The sequence below is a fragment of the Garra rufa genome, chromosome 1 (assembly GCF_049309525.1).
Source record: "Garra rufa chromosome 1, GarRuf1.0, whole genome shotgun sequence".
Taxonomy (NCBI): Eukaryota; Metazoa; Chordata; class Actinopteri; order Cypriniformes; family Cyprinidae; genus Garra; species Garra rufa.
The window spans coordinates 77393618-77399617 of NC_133361.1; positions in this window are offsets into that span (position 1 = coordinate 77393618).

The following is a 6000-nucleotide window of genomic DNA, read 5'->3' on the forward strand; positions in this document are numbered from 1 at the left end:
TTCATTTGGTGGTTTTGAGATTTTGTTCATTTTAATTACTTTTTGGAGATTTTGTTCATTTTAATGACTTTTTTTGAGATTTTGTTCATTTGGTGACTTTGAGATTTTGTTCATTTTCATGACCTTTTTGAGATTTTGTTCAGTTGGTGACTTTGAGATTTTGTTCATTTTGGTGACTTTGAGATTTTGTTCATTTTAATGACTTTTTTTGAGATTTTGTTCATTTGGTGACTTTGAGATTTTGTTCATTTTGGTGACTTTGAGATTTTGTTCATTTTAATGACTTTTTTTGAGATTTTGTTCAGTTGGTGACTTTTTGAGATTTTGTTCATTTTAATGAATTTTTAGAGATTTTGTTCATTTGGTGACTTTGAGATTTTGTTCATTTTAATGAATTTTTAGAGATTTTGTTCATTTGGTGACTTTGAGATTTTGTTCATTTTCATGACCTTTTTGAGATTTTGTTCATTTGGTGGTTTTGAGATTTTGTTCATTTTAATTACTTTTTGGAGATTTTGTTCATTTTAATGACTTTTTTTGAGATTTTGTTCATTTGGTGACTTTGAGATTTTGTTCAGTTGGTGACTTTGAGATTTTGTTCATTTTCATGACCTTTTTGAGATTTTGTTCAGTTGGTGACTTTGAGATTTTGTTCATTTTCATGACCTTTTTGAGATTTTGTTCATTTTAATTATTTTTTGGAGATTTTGTTCATTTTAATGACTTTTTAGAGATTTTGTTCATTTGGTGACTTTGAGATTTTGTTCATTTTCATGACCTTTTTGAGATTTTGTTCATTTGGTGGTTTTGAGATTTTGTTCATTTTAATTACTTTTTGGAGATTTTGTTCATTTTAATGACTTTTTTTGAGATTTTGTTCATTTGGTGACTTTGAGATTTTGTTCATTTTCATGACCTTTTTGAGATTTTGTTCATTTTAATTATTTTTTGGAGATTTTGTTCATTTTAATGACTTTTTTTTAGATTTTGTTCATTTGGTGACTTTGAGATTTTGTTCATTTTCATGACCTTTTGGAGATTTTGTTCATTTGGTGACGTTTTGAGATTTTGTTCATTTTAATTACTTTTTAGAGATTTTGTTCATTTGGTGACTTTTTGAGATTTTGTTCATTTGGTGACTTTTTGAGATTTTGTTCATTTGGTGACTTTTTGAGATTTTGTTCATTTTAATGAATTTTTTGAGATTTTGTTCATTTGGTGGTTTTGAGATTTTGTTCAGTTGGTGACTTTTTGAGATTTTGTTCATTTTAATGAATTTTTAGAGATTTTGTTCATTTGGTGACTTTGAGATTTTGTTCATTTTAATGAATTTTTAGAGATTTTGTTCATTTGGTGACTTTGAGATTTTGTTCATTTTAATGAATTTTTAGAGATTTTGTTCATTTGGTGACTTTGAGATTTTGTTCATTTTCATGACCTTTTTGAGATTTTGTTCATTTGGTGACTGAGATTTTGTTCATTTGGTGACTTTGAGATTTTGTTCATTTTAATGACTTTTTGAGATTTTGTTCATTTGGTGACTTTTTTGAGATTTTGTTCATTTTAATGACTTTTTTGAGATTTTGTTCAGTTGGTGACTTTTTGAGATTTTGTTCATTTTAATGAATTTTTAGAGATTTTGTTCATTTGGTGACTTTTTGAGATTTTGTTCATTTTCATGACCTTTTTGAGATTTTGTTCATTTTAATGCATTTTTAGAGATTTTGTTCATTTGGTGACTTTGAGATTTTGTTCATTTGGTGACTTTGAGATTTTGTTCATTTGGTGACTGAGATTTTGTTCATTTGGTGACTTTGAGATTTTGTTCATTTTAATGACTTTTTGAGATTTTGTTCATTTGGTGACTTTTTTGAGATTTTGTTAATTTTAATGACTTTTTTTGAGATTTTGTTCAGTTGGTGACTTTTTGAGATTTTGTTCATTTTAATGAATTTTTAGAGATTTTGTTCATTTGGTGACTTTGAGATTTTGTTCATTTTAATGAATTTTTAGAGATTTTGTTCATTTGGTGACTTTGAGATTTTGTTCATTTTAATGAATTTTTAGAGATTTTGTTCATTTGGTGACTTTGAGATTTTGTTCATTTGGTGACTTTGAGATTTTGTTCATTTTAATGAATTTTTAGAGATTTTGTTCATTTGGTGACTGAGATTTTGTTCATTTGGTGACTTTGAGATTTTGTTCATTTTAATGACTTTTTTAGATTTTGTTCATTTTAATGAATTTTTAGAGATTTTGTTCATTTGGTGACTTTGAGATTTTGTTCATTTTAATGAATTTTTAGAGATTTTGTTCATTTGGTGACTTTGAGATTTTGTTCATTTTAATGAATTTTTAGAGATTTTGTTCATTTGGTGACTTTGAGATTTTGTTCATTTTAATGAATTTTTAGAGATTTTGTTCATTTGGTGACTTTGAGATTTTGTTCATTTTCATGACCTTTTTGAGATTTTGTTCATTTGGTGACTGAGATTTTGTTCATTTGGTGACTGAGATTTTGTTCATTTGGTGACTTTGAGATTTTGTTCATTTTAATGACTTTTTGAGATTTTGTTCATTTGGTGACTTTTTTGAGATTTTGTTCAGTTGGTGACTTTTTGAGATTTTGTTCATTTTAATGAATTTTTAGAGATTTTGTTCATTTGGTGACTTTTTGAGATTTTGCTCATTTTCATGACCTTTTTGAGATTTTGTTCATTTTAATGCATTTTTAGAGATTTTGTTCATTTGGTGACTTTGAGATTTTGTTCATTTGGTGACTTTGAGATTTTGTTCATTTGGTGACTGAGATTTTGTTCATTTGGTGACTTTGAGATTTTGTTCATTTTAATGACTTTTTGAGATTTTGTTCATTTGGTGACTTTTTTGAGATTTTGTTAATTTTAATGACTTTTTTTGAGATTTTGTTCAGTTGGTGACTTTTTGAGATTTTGTTCATTTTAATGACTTTTTTTGAGATTTTGTTCATTTGGTGGTTTTGAGATTTTGTTCAGTTGGTGACTTTTTGAGATTTTGTTCATTTTAATTACTTTTTTGAGATTTTGTTCATTTGGTGGTTTTGAGATTTTGTTCAGTTGGTGACTTTTTGAGATTTTGTTCATTTTCAATACCTTTTTGAGATTTTGTTCAGTTGGTGACTTTTTGAGATTTTGTTCATTTGGTGGTTTTGAGATTTTGTTCATTTGGTGACTTTGAGATTTTGTTCATTTTCATGACCTTTTTGAGATTTTGTTCATTTGGTGACTGAGATTTTGTTCATTTGGTGACTTTGAGATTTTGTTCATTTTAATGACTTTTTGAGATTTTGTTCATTTTAATGACTTTTTTGAGATTTTGTTCAGTTGGTGACTTTTTGAGATTTTGTTCATTTTAATGAATTTTTAGAGATTTTGTTCATTTGGTGACTTTTTGAGATTTTGTTCATTTTCATGACCTTTTTGAGATTTTGTTCATTTTAATGCATTTTTAGAGATTTTGTTCATTTGGTGACTTTGAGATTTTGTTCATTTGGTGACTTTGATATTTTGTTCATTTGGTGACTGAGATTTTGTTCATTTGGTGGTTTTGAGATTTTGTTCAGTTGGTGACTTTTTGAGATTTTGTTCATTTTAGTTACTTTTTTGAGATTTTGTTCATTTGGTGGTTTTGAGATTTTGTTCAGTTGGTGACTTTTTGAGATTTTGTTCATTTTCATTACCTTTTTGAGATTTTGTTCAGATGGTGACTTTTTGAGATTTTGTTCATTTGGTGGTTTTGAGATTTTGTTCAGTTGGTGACTTTTTGAGATTTTGTTCATTTTCATTACCTTTTTGAGATTTTGTTCAGTTGGTGACTTTTTGAGATTTTGTTCATTTGGTGACTGAGATTTTGTTCATTTGGTGACTTTGAGATTTTGTTCATTTTCATGACCTTTTTGAGATTTTGTTCATTTGGTGACTTCACGTAATGAGAGTTTGTTCGTTTTCAGGCCTTTTCAAATGAACAGTACAGTGCAAAATGACAAGAAAGTGTTTGATTATCATCTGAATACGGGACTCAAACTCTGGTCATCAGATTTAATCTGTGTTGTAGTATAAAGACACTACCACAAAGGCAAAAAGGTATGTTTATTAAACAAAATAAATTTGTCTTGATGGCAGGGGCTTCCGGTGCAGAAAAATGACAAAGGCGTTTACAGGCAAAGGAATAAAACACAGGTAGCATCAGTTATCTGCTTCTTCATTTTCAGGTGCACTGTGGAATAGAGTTCCTCTTTCCTCCTTGTGTCTCATTATTGTCTTGACACATTTGAAGAGGTTTTTTTCTTCTCTCTCTTTAACCTTTTCTGGAACAATGGCTTGGCCTGGCTTGCTTAATCCACCTTTCCATGATCCTCCTGTCAACATGGGATGGTTGTCATGAAACTCCTCCCATGATTTCAAGTGCTGCATCAGGAGGATGTTGTGAAAAAACATGTCAGGGTACCTGATCACTTCAGAGAACAAGACGGCACATAGAGCAATGGCGTCTTGAGGAGCCTGTATGTAACGGTCGACTTTGTCACGGTTGCCATTCATGTAGAACCAAACTGTCTCAGAAAATTTCTTATTGAAACATCTTGACGTTTTCAGTGTTGCGTAAGAAAGCCTTTTGTCATTTAGATTTATGTCTCGCTCATCTTTTTTTATTGGACAACAGTACAGATCCTTTGGTCGCATCTGTATCGTATATTTCCCGACTAAAAAGTCAGTGGCCTGCATGTCCTTTTTACGCCAAGATTGAATGAGAAAATGTATTACCGCAACATAATGAAGAAAACTTGTTATTCTGGTCGGTGCTTGCCATATGTGGTCAGTGACTGAGATTTGGTTAATGCCTTGAATTGTTGCAGCAGAACACCCTGCCCAGGAAGTGTGCACCTTGAATCCTCCATCCAGCATTCTTGCCGAAGGATTTCCAACATGTGCCCTTAGATGAAATATATCAATACTGTCATTCAGAAAGTTCTTCTCTTTCATCTTCTCTGGATCGAAGGAGAGAAGGACTTCTGGCTTGTTGTCGTTACCCTCGAACCTGGACGGCATCAATGCCATGCACAGATATTTCAGAAGCAGCAGCCGAAATTTAGCCCAAATATTCTCCAGTGATGATCACTAAGCCCAACTCAGGGGTTCATTTAGGGGTTATCATTAATAGTCAAAACATTCTTCAGTTTTTATCCCTTAAAGTCCTGAATCCTGTTCAGTCAATGGGACAGTTCTCATTTATTACTGTTCAGGGGTTATCATTAATAGTCAAAATATTCTTCAGACCTTTTTGAGATTTTGTTCTTTTGGGGATTTTTTTGAGATTTTCTTCATTTGATGACTTTTTTTTTGGAGATTTTGTTCATTTGGTGGTTTTGAGATTTTGTTCATTTTAATGACTTTTTTAGATTTTGTTCATTTGGTGACTTTTTGAGATTTTGTTCATTTGGTGGTTTTGAGATTTTGTTCAGTTGGTGACTTTTTGAGATTTTGTTCATTTTAATGAATTTTTAGAGATTTTGTTCATTTGGTGACTTTGAGATTTTGTTCATTTTAATGAATTTTTAGAGATTTTGTTCATTTGGTGACTTTGAGATTTTGTTCATTTTAATGAATTTTTAGAGATTTTGTTCATTTGGTGACTTTGAGATTTTGTTCATTTTCATGACCTTTTTGAGATTTTGTTCATTTGGTGGTTTTGAGATTTTGTTCATTTTAATTACTTTTTTGAGATTTTGTTCATTTTAATGACTTTTTTAAAGATTTTGTTCATTTGGTGACTTTGAGATTTTGTTCATTTTCATGACCTTTTTGAGATTTTGTTCAGTTGGTGACTTTGAGATTTTGTTCATTTTCATGACCTTTTTGAGATTTTGTTCATTTTAATTATTTTTTGGAGATTTTGTTCATTTTAATGACTTTTTTTGAGATTTTGTTCATTTGGTGACTTTGAGATTTTGTTCATTTTAATGAA